Genomic DNA, 20269 nt, shown 5'->3' with positions numbered 1-20269 from the left:
AACTTTCAAAAGCTCTATTAGTTTATCTGCCATGCTGTTCAACACAGAGTCACTACTATGACAGCCTTAAAGGCAATCTTAGGAGAAGGATCAGTCTCCTAAAAACATACTCCAGTACGTGAATTTCTGAGCAGCATTAAGAGGACTTTATGTGTCCCAATGAACCCTATGTTGGTTATATGTGTGGAAAAAGTGGCTCGTCTTTTAATTTCTATGATATCTTTCGATTGAGAGATTCTTAAATTTGGTATAGCAAAATGTATCAATGCTTTCCTCCATGTTTTGTGCATTTTACATCTTTTTAAGAAGTTCTTTTTTTATCCCATGATCTTAAAGGTTTTCTGCTGTTTTACTCCAAGAGAATTTAATACTTTCACATTTAAGTCTTGTGCCCAGTGGAACTGATTTTTTTTCAATTTGTTGTCAGGTTAGCATCCTGATTTTGTTTTTTTAATTTAGCTATTATTATTATCATTGGAGTTTATGAAGGATTTATTGATCTCCTACTTAACATTTCTCAAAGATGGTGAGAGGTAATATTCAGATTCATAGGTTATGCAGGATTTACTAATTTCATAACTATTAGTTTAAATCAAACCCTATTAAAAAAATTAAACCAAATTATATATCCTGGCTTCACGAAATAAGGTTGAGATAATGAGGTTGATCTCTATGATGACCACATCTGACACACTAATTTCCAAAATTTAAGTCTCTCACAGTTTTCTTACTCATGTACTCCCAGTAGATGATACACATTGATTTAACAAATACTTCCATCATTTAAACTATCTCCATTCTTCTGGCCAGTTTTACTCATTCTATTTACTTGTTGATCAAACCTAAATTATGTCATCTCCAAACTCTACTAATCAAACAGGAAACCCTAATCTCACTCCTGGTGTTGTAATTATGCCCAGTTTGCTGTGTAAAGTCCCTTTACTGGATGTAGCTATCCATCCATTTTCTCTGTTCCTCTATCATTTCAAGCAGAATGTGATTGGAGGGAAAAAAAGAAAGAATATAAATTTTGAGTCTCTCTACTTCTGAAATTTGTCATTTGCAACATCATCTGGATTTGCATTGTTAGACCTCTTTTGACAATGTATTCAAACTGCCTTATCCCAAGGTAATTTTTTTCCTGTTACTGCTAAAAATTAGAAGCCATTCAGCTAAAATAAGGATCATTGGGTAGCTACGATAAACATTATCAGGTGAGCATGTCTGAGGACATTTTTTACAAGCATTTCTGCATAAACACAAACCCTTAATTAATTTCTTCATTCCTAAGCTAAAGAGGTGTTCTTTTTAAATGCATGTTAAGTCTTCCACCCATATCTTGTGAACCATCTTCTCACGTCTTTTCTTTTCTTTTTTTTTTATTTGGTCCCAAACACCATCTCTTGTTTTATTCCGTGAAACTAATTGGTGGTTTCAAGGTATTCAGTGAATTTTTGTTGAATGAATAATTATATTGCTTTTGTTAAAGGAGAGAGTCATTACTTTCTTCCTATATTGTGACCTGAGCCTCTTTTTTTCTCTTGGATAAACTTTATACCTGTTGCTTCTATCTAGCCTAAAAATAATTAAGTTTTCTTATTGTGGTAAATACATACATATATAATATTATATATATATATAAAACATTTGCCATACCAATACTTTTACATGTACAGTTCAGTGACAAAATTACACTTTTCATGTTGTGCAGTCAACACCACTGTTTCCAAATTTTTCCATCACTCTTAACAAAGCCTCAGTGCCTCCCTAAGCAATGACTCCCTCTTTCCACCTCCCTCTCATTCCTGGTAACCACTAATAAACTTTTGCCTCTAAATATTTTCTTATTCTATATACTTCTATATATATATTTTTATATACTTCATATCTTTTCATACAACCTGAACAACTTTATCAATCTACAGCAGTCGTTTTTAAAGGTTAATGTCCATAACCTCAGCTTTGTGAATCTGCGTGTTCAACAGCAGGCAGGTTTGATATCCTTTGATAATCACAGCTCCTGTGTACTTTCAACCTCAGTATCTCTCTCTCTCACCTTCCTCTCAGGCTACTTTGAACCTGCTTAAATTTATCCCATATTATAAATTACCATCATTTATCTTCTTCTTTTTAAAGTTCAAGCTTCTCAACAAAGTCTATATTTTCTTTTCTCATCATTGCCTTACATTATTTACTCACTACAATACTCTGACTTCATCTCACAATTCCATTGAAACTATGCTTGTTACATTAATAACTTCATGTTATAACATCCAAAGATTTTTTTAAAAACTTGCTGCTTTTCACAGCCATCTTCAGAAAGTTTCTTCTCTCTTATATTTTATTACCTCTCTCTCATGCTAAACAATCTCCTCAAATGATTTTCTATTTATCTTTAGACATCACGTATGCACTAAGAACTCCCATATTTATCTTACCACCCAGTGACTGTCTGCCATCCCCACCTCTCAAGATCAGAATGTCTGAAACTGAAATTGTTTTTTTCCCACTCAAAACAGAATTTCTTTTTATTATCTATTTCTTGGTTGAATGCACCAACTTCTAACCATCTGACATAGTAATAATACTAACAATAAGCCCCAACAACTCCCATTTTCCCCACCTTAAAATTTTGATTATTCACCTGCCTAAACTGCTCCAAATTCCATCTGTTCCCTTTGTTTTCACTGTCAACATTTTGGTGCAGGAAGCATCAAAAGCAGATGGAAGGAATACACAGAGTCGCTATACCAAAAATAATTGGTGAACGTTCAACCATCGCAGGAGATAGCAAATGATCAGGAGCCAATGGTACCGAAGGATGGCTTCCAAACTGCACTGAAGGCATTGGTGAAAAACGAGGCTACAGGAATTGATGGAATGCTGTTTGAAATGTTTCAATAAATGGATGCAGTACTGGAAGTGCGCATTCCTTTATGCCAAGAAATTTGGAATACAGCTACCTGGCTAACTGACTGGAAGAGATCCATGTTTTTGCCTATTCTCAAGAAAGGTGATCCTACCCAATGTAGAAATTATCATTAATATCACATGGAAGTAAATTTTGCTGAAGATCATTCAAAAGCAGCTGCAACAGTATACCGACAGGCAAATGCCAGAAATTCAAGCTGGATTTAGAAGAGGACGTGGAATGAGAGATATCATTGCTGATATCAGATGGATCTTGATTGAAAGCAGAAAATGCCAGAAAGATGTTTACCTGTGTTTTATTGACTACACAAAGGCATTCAGCTGTGTATATCATGTTACATATAAGAGTTCATTGAAAATGTAAAATTGTGACTATATGGAGGGCATATATGTATAAGCGAAACAATACCATAAAAAAGAACATCTTAAAATTTAATTTATAGGTTACAATCAATTTAAGTAAGATATTTAGGGACTTTCTTATAGTTTAACAAATGTTATAAATATAAGAAAAACGTGTAGTAATATAAAAATACTAATCAAATAAAAAACAGGATATTATTTCTATAGATGTTGCTAGTTGCTGTTGAGTCATTTTTTGACTCATAATGATCCCATGTGACAGAGTAGAACTGTCCATAGTGTTTCCTAGGCTGTAATTTTTACAAGAGCAGTTTGCCAGGTCTTTCTTTCACAGAGCTACTTGGTGGCTTCCAACCACCAACCTTTCGATTAGCAGCCCAGCACTTAGCTGTTGTGCAACCAGGGCTCCTTATAGATATTAGAACCTATTATGAAAAACCAGAATAAAATAAAAATAAGATAAATGAAATAACATCACAAAAATAGTCTTTATAATAAAATAATGATTTTAATTAAAATTTAATAATTTTATTTATTTTAAAATAATGTTATGTATTAAATTTATTAAGTATTATTACAAACCAGAATAAAACAATAAATCAAATTTAAATCAAATTCATGAAGAATGATTAAAAGTCTATATAGACAATATGACAAGGGCTTGACTAGAAATATCAAAATATTGAAGTAAATTGGCTATAAATATTTTTTCAACATCTCTTGAAATAATATGTATATGCAAGGTTATTTCAGATCCTAATGAAATATAACCATGATATAGAATTGAGCAATCAATAAAGCATGTTGCATAATTATATGGTTTAAAGTTGGAGAAATTACATTATGTGTTTACATTTTTATACCAAAGTTAGTAGTTTTTCCTTAAATTTAGAAGATTCTTAATAATGTCATTTTCATTTTTATATTTCTCTGTACATTCTAAATTCTATGATGATCATGTACTGCTTTTATTGTCAATAAATATTGTCATAGATTTGTATTTTGGAAGAATATTTATCTCTGTAAATTACTCAGTCTAATAAGTAGAAAAAAGAACTGTATGAAATTTTACAAAGATTCTAACCAACTTGTAAAAAATAACACCAAGATAAAAAGATGAAAACTTCAAATACATTCAGCAAATTCCACAGAGACTATGTAACTAGCATGTTTTCATATATTGTTCTACTTTCTATTAGTCTATTATATCGTTTTGATATAAATAAGAATTTTATTTTATTTTAATTTTGATTGTGCTTTAAGTGGAAGTTTACAAATCAAGCCAGTCTCTCACACAAAAATTTATATACACCTTCCTACATACTCCCAATTGCTCTCCCCCTAATGAGACTAATGAGACAGCCTGCTCCCTCCCTCCATTCTCTGTTTTCGTGTCCATTTCTCCAGCTTCTAAAGCCCTCTACACTCTCATCTCCCCTCCAGGGAGGAGATGCCAACATAGTCTCAAGTGTTCACCTGATCAAGAACTTCATTCCTCACCAGCATCCCTCTCAAACCCATTGTCCAGTCCAATTCCTGCAGGAAGAGTTGGCTTTGGGAATGGTTCCTGTCCTGGGCTAACAGAAGGTCTGGGGGCCATGACCACTGGGGTCCTTCTAATCTCAGTCAGACCATTAAGTCTGGTCTTTCTTTGAGAATTTGGGGTCTGCATCCCAATGTTCTCCTGCTCCCTCAGTGGTTCTTTGTTGTGTTCCCTGTCAGGGCTGTCATTGGTTGTAGCCGGGCACCATTTAGCTCTTCTGATCTCAGGCTGATGTAGTCTCTGGTTTATGGGGCCCTTTCTGTCTCTTGGGCTCATAATCACCTTGTGTCCTTGGTGTTCTTCACTCTCCTTTGATCCAGGTGGGTTGAGACCAATTGATGCATCTTAGATGGCTGCCTGCTAATGTTTAAGACCACAGACGCCTCTCTCCAAGATGGAACGCAGAATGTTTTGTTAATAGATTTTATTATGCCAATTGACTTAGGCGTCCCCTGAAACCATGGTCCTCAAACCCCTGCCCCTGCTATGCTGTCTTCGAAGCATTCAGTTTATTCAGGAAACTTCTTTGCTTTTTGTTTAGTCCAATTGTGTTGACCTCCCCTGTATTGCGTGCTGTCTTTCCCTTCACCTAAAGTAGTTCTTATCTACTATCTAATTAGTGAATACCCCTCTCCCAGTCTGCCTCCCTCCCCCCTCTCGTAACAATCAAAGAATATTTTCTTCTCTGTTTAAACTATTTCTTGAGTTCTTATAATAGTGGTCTCATACAATGTTTGTCCTTTTGCAACTGAATAATTTCATTCAGCATAACGCCTTCCAGATTCCTCCATGTCATGAAATGTTTCACAGGTTCATTCTTGTCCTTTATCGATGCGTAGTATTCCATTGTGTGATTATACCATAATTTATTTATCCATTCATCTGTTGATGGGCACCTTGGTTGCTTCCATCTTTTTGCTATTGTAAACAGTGCTGCAATGAACATGGTTGTGCAAATATCTGTCCGTGTAAAGCCTCTTATTTTTCTAGGATATATTCCAAGGAGAGGGATTGCTGGATGGTAGTTCTATTTCTAGCTTTTTAAGGAAGTGCCAAATCAATTTCCAAAGTGGTTGTACCATTTTACATTCACACCAGCTGTGTATAAGCATTCCAGTCTCTCCACAGCCTTTCCAACATTTATTGTTTTGTGTTTTTTTGGATTAATGCCAGCCTTGTTGGAGCGAGATGAAGTCTCATTGTAGTTTTGATTTGCATTTCTTTAATGGCTAATTATCGTGAGCATTTCCTCATGTATCTGTTAGCTACCTGAATGTCTTCATCAGTGAAGTGTCTGTTCATACATTTTGCCCATTTTATAGTTGAGTTAGTTGTCTTTTTACAGTTGAGTTTTTGTAGTATCATGTAGATTTTAGAGATCAGGTGCTGATCAGAAATATCATAGCTGAAGACTTTTTCCAGTCTGTAGGTAATGTTTTTACTCTTTTGGCAAAGTCTTTTGATGAGCATATGCGTTTGATTTTTAGGAGCTTCCAGTTATCTAGTTTTTCTTCTGCATTGTTAATAATGTTTTGTATACTGTTTATGCCTTGTATTAGGGCTCCTAATGTTGTCCCTATTTTTTCTTCCATGATCTTTATCGTTTTAGATTTTATATTTAGGTCTTTGATCCATTATGTGCTTGTTTTTGTGCATGAAGTTTTGTGCATGTGTATGGGTCTTGTTTCATTTTTTTGCAGATGGATTTGTTTTTTTTTTAATCCAGTTATGCCAGCACCATTTGTTAAAAAGACTGTCTTTTCCCTGTTTAACTGTTTTGGGGCCTTTGTCAAATATCAACTGCTCATATGTGGGTGGATTTATGTCTGGATTCTCAATTCTGTTCCACTGGTCTATGTATGTGTTGTACCAATACCAGGCAATTTTGACTACTGTGGTGGCATAATAGGTTCTAAAATCAGGTAGAGTAAGGCCTCTCACTTTGTTCTTCTTTTTCAGTAATGCCTTACTTATCCAGGGCCTCTTTCCCTTCCGTATGAAGTTGGTGATTTGTTTCTCCATCTCATTAAAGAATGTCTTTGGAATGTGCATCGGAATTGCATTAAATCTACAGATCACTTTTGGTAGATTTGATATTTTTATAATGTTAAGTCTTCCTATCCATGAGCAAGGTATGTTTTTCCACTTATGTAGGCCTCTTTTGTTTTCTTGCAGAAGTTTACTGTAGTTTTCTTTGTATAAGTCTTTTACATCTCTGGTAAGATTTATTCCTAAGAATTTTATTTTCTGGGGGTTACTGGAAATGGCATTGATTTGGTGATTTCATCTTCCTTGTTCTTTTTGTTGGTGTAAAGGAATATCCAACTGATTTTTGTATGTTTATTTTGTATCCCGGTACTCTGCTGAATAGGTTTCAGTAGTTTTCTCGAGGATTCCTTAGGGTTTCCTGTGTATAAGATCATGTTGTCTGCAAAAAAAGATAATTTTACTTCTTCCTTGCCAATCCGGTTGCTCTTTTTTTCTTTTTGTAGCCTAATTGCTCTAGCTAGGACCTCCAGCACAATGTTGAATAAGAGTGGTGATAAAGGGCATCCTTGCCTGGTTCCCGATCTCAAGGGGAATGCTTTCAGGCTCTCTCCATTTAGGATGATGTTGGCTTTTGGCTTTGTATACATGCCCTTTATTACGTTGAGGAATTTTCCTTCTATTCCTATTTTGCCGAGAGTTTTTATCATGAATGGGTCTTTCACTTTGTCAAATGCCTTTTCTTCATCAATTGATAAAATCATGTGATTCTTGTCTTTTGTTTTATTTATGTGATGGATTACATTAATTGTTTTTCTAATGTTGAACCATCCATGCATAATACCTAGTATGAATCCCACTTGGTAATGGTAAATTATTTTTTTGATATGTTGTTGAATTCTATTGGCTAGAATTTTGTTGAGGATTTTTGCATCTAAGTTCATGAGGGATATAGGTCTGTAATTTTCTTTTTTTATGGTATCTTTATCTGGTTTTGGTATCAGAGATATGGTGGCTTCATAGAATGAGTTTGGTAGTATTCCATCCTTTTCTTTGCTCTGAAATACATTTAGTAGTAGTGGTGCTAACCCTTCTCTGAAAGTTTGGTAGCAATCTGCAGTGAAGATGTCCGGGCCAGGGCTTTTTTTTTGTTGGGAGTTTTTTGATTACCTTTTCAACCTCTTCTTTTGTTATGAGTCTATTTAGTTGTACCTCTGTTTGTGTTATTTAGGTAGGTAGTGTGTTTCTAGGAATTCATCCATTTCTTCTAGGTTTTAAAATTTGTTAGAGTACAGTTTTTCATAGCAATCTGATATGATTCTTTTAATTTCATTTGAGTCTGTTGTGATAATGCCGATCTCATTTCTTATTCAGGTTATTCGCTTACTCTCCTGTTTTTATTTTGTCAGTTTGGCCAATGGTTTATCAATTTGGTTGATTTTTTCAAAGAACCAGTTTTTCGTCTTGTTAATTCTTTCTATTGTTTTTCGGTTTTCTATTTCATTTAGTTCTGCTCTAATTTTTTATTATTTGTTTTCTTCTGGTGCCTGAGGATTTCTTTTGTTGCTCTCTAATTTTTTAAGTTGTAGGGATAATTCTTTGATTTTGGTCCTTTCTTCTTTTTATATGTGTGTATTTATTGATATAAATTGACCCCTGGGCACTGCTTTTGCTGTGTCCCAAAGGTTCTGATAGGAAGTATTTTCATTCTCATTGCACTCTATGAATTTCTTAATTCCATCCTTAATGTCTTCTATAATCCAGTGTTTTTTGAGCAGGGTATTGTTCAGTTTCCAAGTGTTTGATTTCTTTTGCCTCCTTTTTTTTGATTTCCACTTTTATGGCCGTATGGTCAGAGAAGATGCTTTGTAATATTTCAATGTTTTGGATTCTGCTAAGGCTTGCTTTATGACATTCTGTTCTAGAGAACGTTCCATATGCACTAGAAAAGAAAGTATACTTTGTTTCTTTTGAGTGGAGTGTTCCGTATATCTACGAGGTCAAGTTGGTTGATCGTGGCAGTTAGATCTTCTGTGTCTTTATTGAGCTTCTTTCTGGATGCCCTGTCATTCACTGAAAGTGGTATGTTGAAGTCTTCCACTATTATTGTGGAGCTGTCTATCTCATTTTTCAAAGCTAATAGAGTTCGTTGTATTTATCTTGCAGCCCTGTCATTGGGTGCATAAATATTTAATGTGGTTATATCTTCTTGGTATATTGTCCCTTTAATCATTATATAGTGTCCTTCCTTATCCTTTGTGATAGATTTAACTTTAAAGTCTATTTTGTCAGAAATTAATATTGCCACTGCTGTTCTTTTTTGATTGTTGTTTGCTTGGTGTACGTTTTTCCATCCTTTGAGTTTTAGTTTGTTTGTGTCTCTAAGTCTAAGATGTGTCTCTTGTAGGCAGCATATAGATGGATTGTGTTTTTTAATCCATTTTGCCACTCTCTTTGTTTTTATTGGTGCATTTAATCAATTTACATTCAGTGTAATTATGGATAGGTATGAATTTAGTGCCATCATTTTGATGTTTTTTGTGTGTGTGTGGTGTTGACAGTTTCTTTTTCCCACTTAATTGTATGTGCTGAGTAGATTATCTTTGAATATTGTCCTTTCCTCATATTTGTTGTTGTTCATTTTGCTTCTATTTTTGCTTTTATTCTGTTTTGTTGAGTAGGATACTTTGTCTCCTTTGTGCTTATCTTATTATTTACCCCACTTTTTCTAAATTTAAACCTGACTTTTCTTTCTTTGTATCATTTTGTCTTCCTCTTCATATGTAAGATCTCTGATTACTTTTCTTACTCCCTCTTTATTGTTTTAGTGTTGTCTTTTTTTATATAATAACATTGCTGATGCCCTGTTTTAAGCTTTTTTTAAAAAAAAAAAATCTTGTTTTGTGTTTTGGATTTTCCTGTCTGGCTTGACTTCTGGTTGCTCTGCCCAGTGTTCTAGTCTAGGCTTGATACCTGACATTATTGATTTTCTAACCAAAGAACTCCCTTTAGTATTTCTTGTAGTTTGGGTTTGGTTTTTACAAATTCCCTAAACTTCTGTTTATCTGGAAATGTCCTAATTTCACCTTCATATTTAAGAGATAGTTTTGCTGGATATATGATTCTTGGCTGGCAATTTTTTTTTTTTCCGTCAATTTTTAGGTATCCCATTGCCTTCTTGCCTGCATGGTTTCTGCCGAGTAGTCCGACCTTATTCTTATTGGCTCTGCTTGGTAGGTGACTTTTTGTTTATCCCTAGCTGCTCTTAAAATTCTCTATTTATTTTTGGTTTTGGCAAGTTTGATTATAATATGTCTTGGTGACTTTCTTTTCAGATCTACCTTATGTGGAGTTAGATGAGCATCTTGGATAGATATCTTCTAATCTTTAACGATATCAGGGAAGTTTTCTGCCAAGAAATCTTCAACAATTCTCTCCGTATTTTCTGTTTTCCCTCCCTGTTCTGGTACTCGAATCACTTGTAGGTTATTTCTCTTGATAGAGTCCCAAATGATTCTTAAGGTTTCTTCATATTTTTAAAGTTCTTTTATCTGATTTTTCTTCAGATAAATTATGCCAAGTGATTTATCTTCAAGTTCAAAAATTCTAGCTTCTACTTGCTCAATTCTGGTCCTCTGACTTTCTGTTGAGTTGTCTCCTTTTGTAATTTTATTGTTAATCTTCTGAATTTCTGATTGCTGTCTGTCTATGGATTTTTCCTGCTTTTTAAAGTTTCCATTATGTTCCTGAATAATCTTTCTAATTTCTTCAATTGCTTTATCTGTGCGTTTACTGGCTTGTTCTGCATATTGCCTCATTTCCTTCCTGTTGTCTTGAAGGATTCTGTATATTAATCTTTTGTATTCTGCCTCTGGTAATTACAGGGGTGCACATTCATCTAGGAGAGCCCACGATTCTTTGTATTGAGAGCTTCTTGAGGTGATCATGGTCTGTTTCTTTATGTGACCTGATATTGACTGTTGTCTCCAAGCCATCTATAAGTTACTATATTAGTTTACTCTTGCTTACCGTGTTGTAGCTTCTTCCTTTGTTTTATTTTTATATTCCCAAATGGGTTGCTCAAGTGAGCGACCTTTATTATTTTTGCATTTAGAGGTCTGACACCCTGTCCCCAGATGGCTAGAGCTTTTATCAGGTATATCAGCCTAGGAGTCCATTCACTTTTCTTGTATGAATTCAGCTCATGTGTTCAGGTAGCTGATCATCAAGTGTGTGGTACAGGCTCTGTCCTACAGTCTTAGAGGGGCAGGGGTGATTGGTGTATGTACTGGTATCTGATTGCAGCAGGGGGTCACTCTCTGAACAAGGCAGGGGGCTGAGAATCAACCCTTGAGTGTCTCTGAGGAAAGCACATCCCTCTTCTCTACGTGGTGCAGGCGAGTGGGTTCTGCAGACAGACCTTTCCACTTCCGAAACATCTCTTCATCCCCCTGCCCCTCTGTTAAGTTTTCTAAGCTTGCCTTTCATGCTCAGAGTTCCTAGCTTGTCATAAATATATTCATTTCACTTGTTTTTTTTGGATCTTTGTTGTAAACAGGTCTCACCAGAAGAGTCTGTCTATTCCGCCATCTTGGCTCTGCTTCCCATGAATAAGAATTTTAAAAATAACAAAGCAAAACATTTCAATAAATGTATAATATTACACAGGATTAGATTTTTCAAGATTTTTTCAGGAATTTTATATTTTCCAATAATTACATTTTGATATTTTTAAATCTGAAAGAGCTGCCTTGGTAATATATATTGTATTTTTCTGACAATCAGGCATAATTAAAAAACTGTCATAAACTAATTGTTGATGTAAAGCAGTATGGAAATTTCAAGTATCATTATTTGATTCCTATAACTTGAACATGAGAGTAGGGTACAAATGAACACTTCTGCCAATTCAACTCAACATCTTAATTTAGTAAATAACTATAAAGTACATCTGTTATAGGTGATTTAACATGTTGTATATTGTTGCCCTAATTGGAGTCTGGTCCTTGATGCTATGTATATTATCAAGGCATTAAAACCCAGGAATAACCTCAGAGAGCAATGTCTACATATATAAGATGTATAAGAGAACATTGCCCTGAGCCCTGAGGATAACTTACTCCTTTGGTGGTGGTTTTTCTTCTTCATTTGGGAACTTTTTGATGGGAAGAGGCTTAAGCAAAAGTGGGTAATGTGAAGCTTTGTGGGAGGATTTTTTGGATTGAGGAAGCAGTCCTATTCTGCATTATTTTCTAGACCAAAATACAAAAGTTGAATAGCAACAAAAAATTACAAATGATAAATGCAATCTCAATAATTCAAGTATGGATAGTCATAGAAGGAAGTTGGTCTACTCCTTCAAAAAGCAAAGAAAATGGGAAGCTTTGAATGGCTGAGGGACTTGAAGTCTGTGGATACTTTACAGCACTCAATGTCCAAATGTCTATAAATAAGAGCCTTGGGTGCCTGCAGTTTTCATACTTTCTTAAAAAATACACATGCATTTCTTAAAGAGTTTTAAATTTAAATTTAGAAGTATTGAAAAATCTGCCCCAGAAAAAGAGAAGTTCTAAACTATAAGATAACTTATTAACATTTCAAAGGAAGTAAAAAGTTGTCATGTATTTCATTCTACTTGGATCCACATTAAACACCCATGGAAGAAGCAGTCAGGAAATCAAACAGCATACTGCATTGGGCAAATCTGCTGCAGAAGACTTCTTTAAAATGTTGAAAAGCAAAGATGTCACTTTGAGGACTAAGATGTGCCTGAACCAAGCCATGGTATTTTCAATTGCCTCATATGCATGTGAAAGCTGGAAAATGAATAAAGAAGACTGAAGAATTAATGCCTTTGAATTATGATGTTGGTAAAGAATGTTGAATATACCATGGACTACCAGAAGAACAAACAAGTCTGTCTTAGAAGAAGTATAGCCAGAGTGCTCCTTGGAAGTGAGGATGGCGAGACTTCATATCATGTACTTTGGACATATTATCCTTGAAAAATGACATAATGTTTGGTAAGGCAGAGGGTCAGCACAAAAAGAGAAGGCTAGATTACCTGACAGTCACTGCAACAAAGGGCTTAAACAGCAATAATGGTGACATGGCACAGGACCGGGCAGTGTTTTGTTCTATTGTACATGGGGTTGTTATGAGTTGGAAGTGACTTGATGGTACCTAAAAACAATACATAATTACCTTAGATGTCACAATACCTTGTGTCTTAGTTGTCTAGTGCTGCTATAACAAAAGTACCACAAGTGACAGATGTTTATTTTCTCATAGTCTAACCCACCGCCATCGAGTTGATTCTCATAGTCTAGCAGGCTAGAAATCCACACTCAGGGCATCAGCTCCAGGGGAAGTCTTTCTTTCTCTGTCAGCTCTGGGGGAAGGTCCTTCTCACCAATATTCCCCTGGACTAGGAGCTTATCACACCCCAGAGAATCTCCCTTTACATTGGATGAGGGATGTGACCTGAATAAGGGTCTTACATCCCACTCTAATCCTCTTTAACATAATCTATCTAATCTTGCGTCATTTACCACAGGCAGAGATTAGGATTCACAGCACATAGGAAAATTACAATCACAAAATGGAGGACAACCACACAATACTGGGAATCATGGCCTAACCAAATTGACACCTATTTTGGGGGGACACAATTCAATCCACAGCACCTTTGCATGACAAAAATATTTTCTCTGAAACTGAATTCTACCTGGCAGAATCTACTGAGGACATCTACTCTTACTATTACTCTCATCTTTCTCAATAGTCAGCTGAAATGCATTTTAAATTTAATAGTAATTTTTTAAATAATTTATAGTACATTTTACTAATTTTGGAACCCCAGATGGTAAAAATGATTAATGACCTTGGCTGCTAACTGGAAGGTTAGTCATTCAAATCCACCCAGAGATGACTTGGAGGAAAATCTTGGAGATCTACTCCCAAAAAGTCATTGAAAACTCTGTGGAGCACCCTTCTACTCTGACTTGCAGGGGTTTCCATGTGTCTAAAGGTCTAAATTGTTTATTACCTTATTGGTGCAGCAACTATTTTTGTTTGAATTCTAAACAGAAAAAAAAAAGTTTTCTGTACCTGATTATAATGTTAGAAACAGAACAAAGAAATTATAAAAGAAAAATAAAAATTAGCTAAACTAAACCAAGTCCGTTGCCTTCGCTTCTGTTCTAACTTGTATCAGCCCTACAGAACAGAGTAGAACTGCCCCATAGGATTTCCAAGGAGCAGGTGGTGGATTTGAACTGCTGACCTTGGTTAGCAGCCAAGCTCTTACCACTGTACCACCAGGGCTCCATCAGCAAAATTAGAATAACTATAGCCACCAGAAATACTTTTAAAAATCAGCTTCTTGATATCAGCTGTTATTGACACTAATATATATATATTTTTTATTCTGGGACAATATTGTTATAATGTTAGAAATGTTCATATACCCAGATTAATCATATTGATCACAGTAGGTGCAACTTCTATTCATATTTTTACACTGGTAATGTTGACTAATTACAACTGGGATATAAAACAGATATATTAAGCTACATTAAAACAGAAGAAATTAAAATGGAGCCATTTTTTTAGAGGTGTTACATTCTTTGAGGGACTGCAGATTTTAAGGGAACACTAGCCAATTAAAAAAAAAAAGGCTAGTTCTTGAATAAACCATTAAAACATAAAGTTATTTTCACACTTGAGTGGTATAAGTCAAAACAGACATTTTGCCTGTTGGTAAAATGTGGCAAGTAAATGAAAACCTAGATTATAAGTAAGAGATGACCATCTGTTCAGTTCCATATTAAACAATGCATTTTGAGAGGTCTTTTTTTTTCTCTCTCTCTCTCCTTGCAGACTGTTTTAGCTTGGTCTTCATTTCAGCAATACACGTTTTACTTATTTACCCTTGTATATTCATAAGGCATTTGTGTTTCTAGTACAAGTGTTGTACCCATGACTAACTTTGTCCTTTCAGGAATGAACCTGCTGGAGTGTGACACATATATAAAAAACATATATATATATAGAAACATATATCTAGCACCATGTAATTTAAAAATCTAATATATTCCTATATAAAATGTGGATCCAATATTCCTAGCTCAGGACACAGTATTGTTTACAAATGAAGGAAAACAAACCACTCTGGCATTAGTTTCTGAAATCATATGCTGGGTGAAAGCAATTTGTCTGCTCTAAAACTAATCCCTGTCCTGGTACGCTGATTGGATAAAGGTTTAGCATTGAACCTGAGATGAACAAGTGTGGGACAGAATGATACAATCAGACTTACACACTTGCTTTTTACTGCTTCAGTAACATTCTGGCTTTTATATCTATGCCTTTGCTTATACTGTTCAGTTCCTAGAATGTCTTTCTTTTTCATTTCCTCGTATCTAGATTGCATCCTCATTTTAAAGCATAAGTCAAATACATATCTTTGTTGAAGTCTTCCCTACCAAATCACTAAATAACTAAGCTTACTTTCTTCTGAGTACTTTATACTATTTTTTTCCTTATACATTTTGATTATCAAAAGTGGAATTTAAGACAGAACATGCACATTTGAGTTAGATAACAGACCTTGAATTTTATCTCTGACTTTATTGGCTTATGCTATTGTCCTCACCTTAAAAGGAAATAATGATGGTACATTAGGAGATTATGAGAATCAAATATCTTGAAGCAAAAGGAAGTTTGTGGCAAAACAAAACAAAAAGAAGAACTGTTACATTGCAAAATATATTTGCACTTCATTATGGGCTTTACTTTTTTCATAATTGTTTTATACTATATTATTTCAGATATTGTATAGATAATATATCCCTGGAGAACAAGGATTGCTAATCCATATGCACAAATATTATTTTGAATTTTGGATATTTTGAGTTCATTTATATAGTGAATCTATCTATCTATCTATCTATCTATCTATCTATCTATCTATCTATCTATCTATCTATCTATCTATCATCTATCTACCTACCTACCTACCTATCTACCTGCCTACCTACCTATCTACCTACCTATCTATCATCTATCTATCTATCTATCTATCTATCTATCTATCTATCTGTCTATCTATCTATCTATCTATCTATCTATCTATCTATCATCTATCTACCTACCTACCTACCTATCTACCTACCTACCTACCTATCATCTATCTATCATCTGTCTGTCTGTGTCTGTCTATCTATCTATCTACCTACCTACCTACCTATCTATCATCTATCTATAACCTATCTATCTATCTATCTATCTATCTATCTATCTATCTATCTATCTATCTATCTATCTATCTATCTATCTATCTATCTATCTATCTATCTATCTATCTATCTATCTATCTATCATCTACCTATCTATCATCTATCTATCTATCATCTATCTATCTATCTATCATCTATCTATCCATCTATCATCTATCTATCTATCCATCTATCATCTATCTATCTATCTATCTATATCTATCTATCATCTATCTATCTATATCTATCTATCATCTATCTATCTATCTATCTATTTATCATCTATCTATCTATCTATCATCTACCTATCTATCATCTATCTATCATCTATCTATCTATCTATCATCTATCTATCATCTATCTATCCATCTATCATCTATCTATCTATCCATCTATCATCTATCTATCTATCTATCTATCTATCTATCTATCTATCTATCTATCTATCTATCTATCTATCTATCTATCTATCTATCTATATCTATCTATCATCTATCTGTCTATCTATCTGTCTATCTATCTATCTATCTATCTATCTATCTATCTATCTATCTATCTATCTATCTATCTATCTATCTATCTATCTATCTATCTATCTATCTATCTATCTATCTATCTATCTATCTATCTATCTATCTATCTATCATCTATCATCTATCTATCTACCTATCATCTATCTATCTCAGATAAGAATGGGTAAAAGACAAGGAACATAATAGAGATGAGGAACCAAACAAAAAACTCATTGCAGTCCACTCAGTTCTAACTCATAGGAACTCTATAGTATACAGAAGAATTGCCCCGTAGGGTTTCCAAGGGTGTAGTCATTACTGAAGGAGATTGCCAAACATTCTCCCATGGAGTGGCTGGTGGGGTCAAACTGCCGACCTCTTGGTTAGCAGCCAAGCGCTTAACACTGTGCCACCAGAGATTTCCCAAGACAGGAAAGGGTAGACATTTAAATGAATGTGCATTGCTATGTTGTTGCTGTTGTCAGGTGCCGTCGAGTCAGTTCCGACTCATAGCGACCGTACACACAACAGAACGAAACACTGCCCGGTCCTTCTCCATCCTTACAATCGTTGTTATGCTTCAGCTCATTGTTGAAGCCACTGTGTCAATCCACCTCGTTGAGGGTCTTCCTCTTTTCCGCTGACCCTGTACTCTGCCAAGCATGATGACCCTCTCCAGGGACAGATCCCTCCTGACGACATGTCCAAAGTATGTAAGACGCAGTATCGCCATCATTGTCTCTAAAGAGCATTCTGGCTGCACTTCTAAGACAGATTTGTTCGTTCTTCTGGCAGTCCATGATATATTCAATAGACTTCGCCACCACCACAGTTCAAAGGCGTCAACTCTTCTTCGGTCTTTGTTATTCATTGTCCAGCTTTCACACGCATATGATGTGATTGAAAATACCATGGCTTGGGTCAGGCTCACCTTAGTCTTCAGGGTAACATCTTTGCTCTTCAACACTTTGAAGAGGTCTTTTGCTGCAGATTTGCCCAATGCAATTCGTCTTTTGATTTCTTGACTGCTGCTTCTATGGCTGTTGATTGAGGATCCAAGTAAAATGAAATCCTTGACAACTTCAATCTTTTCTCCGTTTATCATGATGTTGCTCATTGGTCCAGTTGTGAAGATTTTTGTTTTCTTTATGTTGAGGTGTAAACCATACTGAAGGCTGTGATCTTTGATCTTCATTAGTAAGTGCTTCAAGTCCTCTTCACTTTCAGCAAGCAAGGTTGTGTCATCTGCATAACACAGGTTATTAATGAATCTTCCTCCAATCCTGATGCCTTGTTTTTCTTCATAAAGTCCAACTTCTCGGATTATCTGTTTGGCATACAGATTAAATAGGTATGGTGAAAGAATACAACCCTGACGCACACCTTTCCTGACTTTAAACTAATCAGTATCCCCTTGTTCTGTCCGAACAACTGCCTCTTGATCTATGTAAAGGTTCCTCATGAGCACAATTATGTGTTCTGGAATTCCCATTCTTTGCAGTGTTATCCATAGTTTGTTATGATCCACACAGATGAATGCCTTTGCATAATCAATAAAACACAGGTAAACATCCTTCTGGTACTCTCTGTTTTCAGCCAGGATCCATCTGACATCAGCAATGATATCCCTGGTTCTATGTCCTCTTCTGAAACCGGCCTGAATTTCTGGCAGTTCCCTGTTGATATACTGCTGCAGCCGTTTTTGAATAATCTTCAGCAAAATTTTGCTTGCCTGTGATATTAATGATATTGTTCTATAATTTCCACATTTGCTTGGATCACTTTTCTTGGGAATAGGCATAAATATGGATCTCTTCCAGTCAGTTGGCCAGTTCGCCAGGAAGCTGTCTTCCATATTTTTGGCATAGATGAGTGAGCACCTCCAGCACTGCATCTGTTTGTTGAAACATCGCAATTGATATTCCATCAATTCCTGGAGCCTTGTTTTTCGCCAATGCCTTCAGAGCAGCTTGGACTTCTTCCTTCGGTACCATCGGTTCCTGATCATATGCCACTTCTTGAAATGGTTGAATATCAACTAATTCTTTTCGGTATAATGACTCTGTGTATTCTTTCCATCTTCTTTTGATGCTTCCTGTGTTGTTCAATATATTCCCCACGGAATCCTTCACTACTGCAACTCGAGGCTTGAATTTTTTTGTTCAGTTCTTTCAGCTTAAGAAATGCTGAGCGTGTTCTTCCCTTTTGGTTTTCCATCTCCAGCTCTTTGCACATGTCATTGTAATACTTTACTTTGTCTTCTCGAGAGGCCCTTTGAAATCTTCTGTTCAGCTCTTTTACTTCATCAATTCTTCCTTTTGCTTTAGCTGCTCGACGTTCGAGAGCAAGTTTCAGATAATACAAGATATACTATTGTCTCTCATTCTAAGAATATACCCTTCTAAATATTCCTAGTCAACAACTCAGGCTACTTGAACCAGCTGAAGTTGAACTTCTGTCTCTCAAACGTATTTGACTTAAAAAGGAAGGTAATTAATTTTTACCCGGAAGTCAGGAAGTAGCAGTGTGTTTTGCTGGTATTGTTTTTTTTTAGTTCTAGGATATATGCTGCCTCTTTTCATCATTGTCATAGCTTGTGCAAAAAAAAAAAAAAAGTCACTTGCTAACACAGGATTAAATTTCAAGGGTCTGAAAATCAAGAGTCAAGTTTAAGTCTCAAGACGACTTAGCCAACTCACTTACAACTGAGGGTCATACTAAAAAAAATTTGCACAAAGTTTCTTCATATTGAAATTCTTTGTTGTTGTTCTTAGGTGCCATCAGGTTGGTTCCCACCCACACTTACCCTATGTACAACAGAACAAAACACTGACCAGTCACAATGGTTACTATGTGTGAGCCCATTGTTGCAGCCACTGTATCAATCCATCTCATTGACGGTCTTCCTCTTTTTCCGTGACCCTGTACTTTCCCAGGCATGATGTCCTTCTTCAGGGACTGTTGTCCCCTGTTTTAAAAAACAAAAACAAAAAATCCCATTGCCATCCAGTCTATTTTGACTCATAGCAACCCTATAGGACAGGGTAGAACTGCCTCATATGGTTTCCAAGGAGGAATTGGTGAATTCGAATAGCCTGAGCTTTCAACCACTGTGTCTCCGGGGCCCCTGGGCCCTCCTAATAGCATGTCCAAAGTATGTGAGACGAAGTCTTGCCATCCTTGCTTCTAACGAGCATTCTGGCTGTACTTTTTCCAAGACAATTTGTTCATTTTTCTGGCAATGTATAGTATATTCAATATTCTTCACTAACACCATAATTCAAAGTCATCAATTCTTCAGTCTTCCTTATTCATTGTCTAGCTTTCTCATGCATACGAGGTGATTAAAAATACCATGGCTTGGATCAGGTTCACTTTAGTCTTCAAAATGACATCTTTTTTAACACTATTAAGAGGTGTTTTACAGCAGATTTCCCCAATGGAATATATCATTTGATTTCTTAACTACTGCTTCCATGGGGTTTGATTGTGGGTCCTAGCAAAATGAAATCCTTGACCCTCTTTATCATGATTTTGCTTATTGGTCCATTTGTGGGATTTTTTGTGTGTGTGTGGTGTAATCTATACTGATCTTCTTCAGTAAGTGTTTGAAGTCATCTTCAATTTTTGCAAGCAGGGTTGTGTCATTTGTATGT

This window comes from Elephas maximus, chromosome 23 (genome assembly GCF_024166365.1).
Source record: "Elephas maximus indicus isolate mEleMax1 chromosome 23, mEleMax1 primary haplotype, whole genome shotgun sequence".
Taxonomy (NCBI): Eukaryota; Metazoa; Chordata; class Mammalia; order Proboscidea; family Elephantidae; genus Elephas; species Elephas maximus.
Note: the sequence above shows the minus strand (reverse complement) of the source record.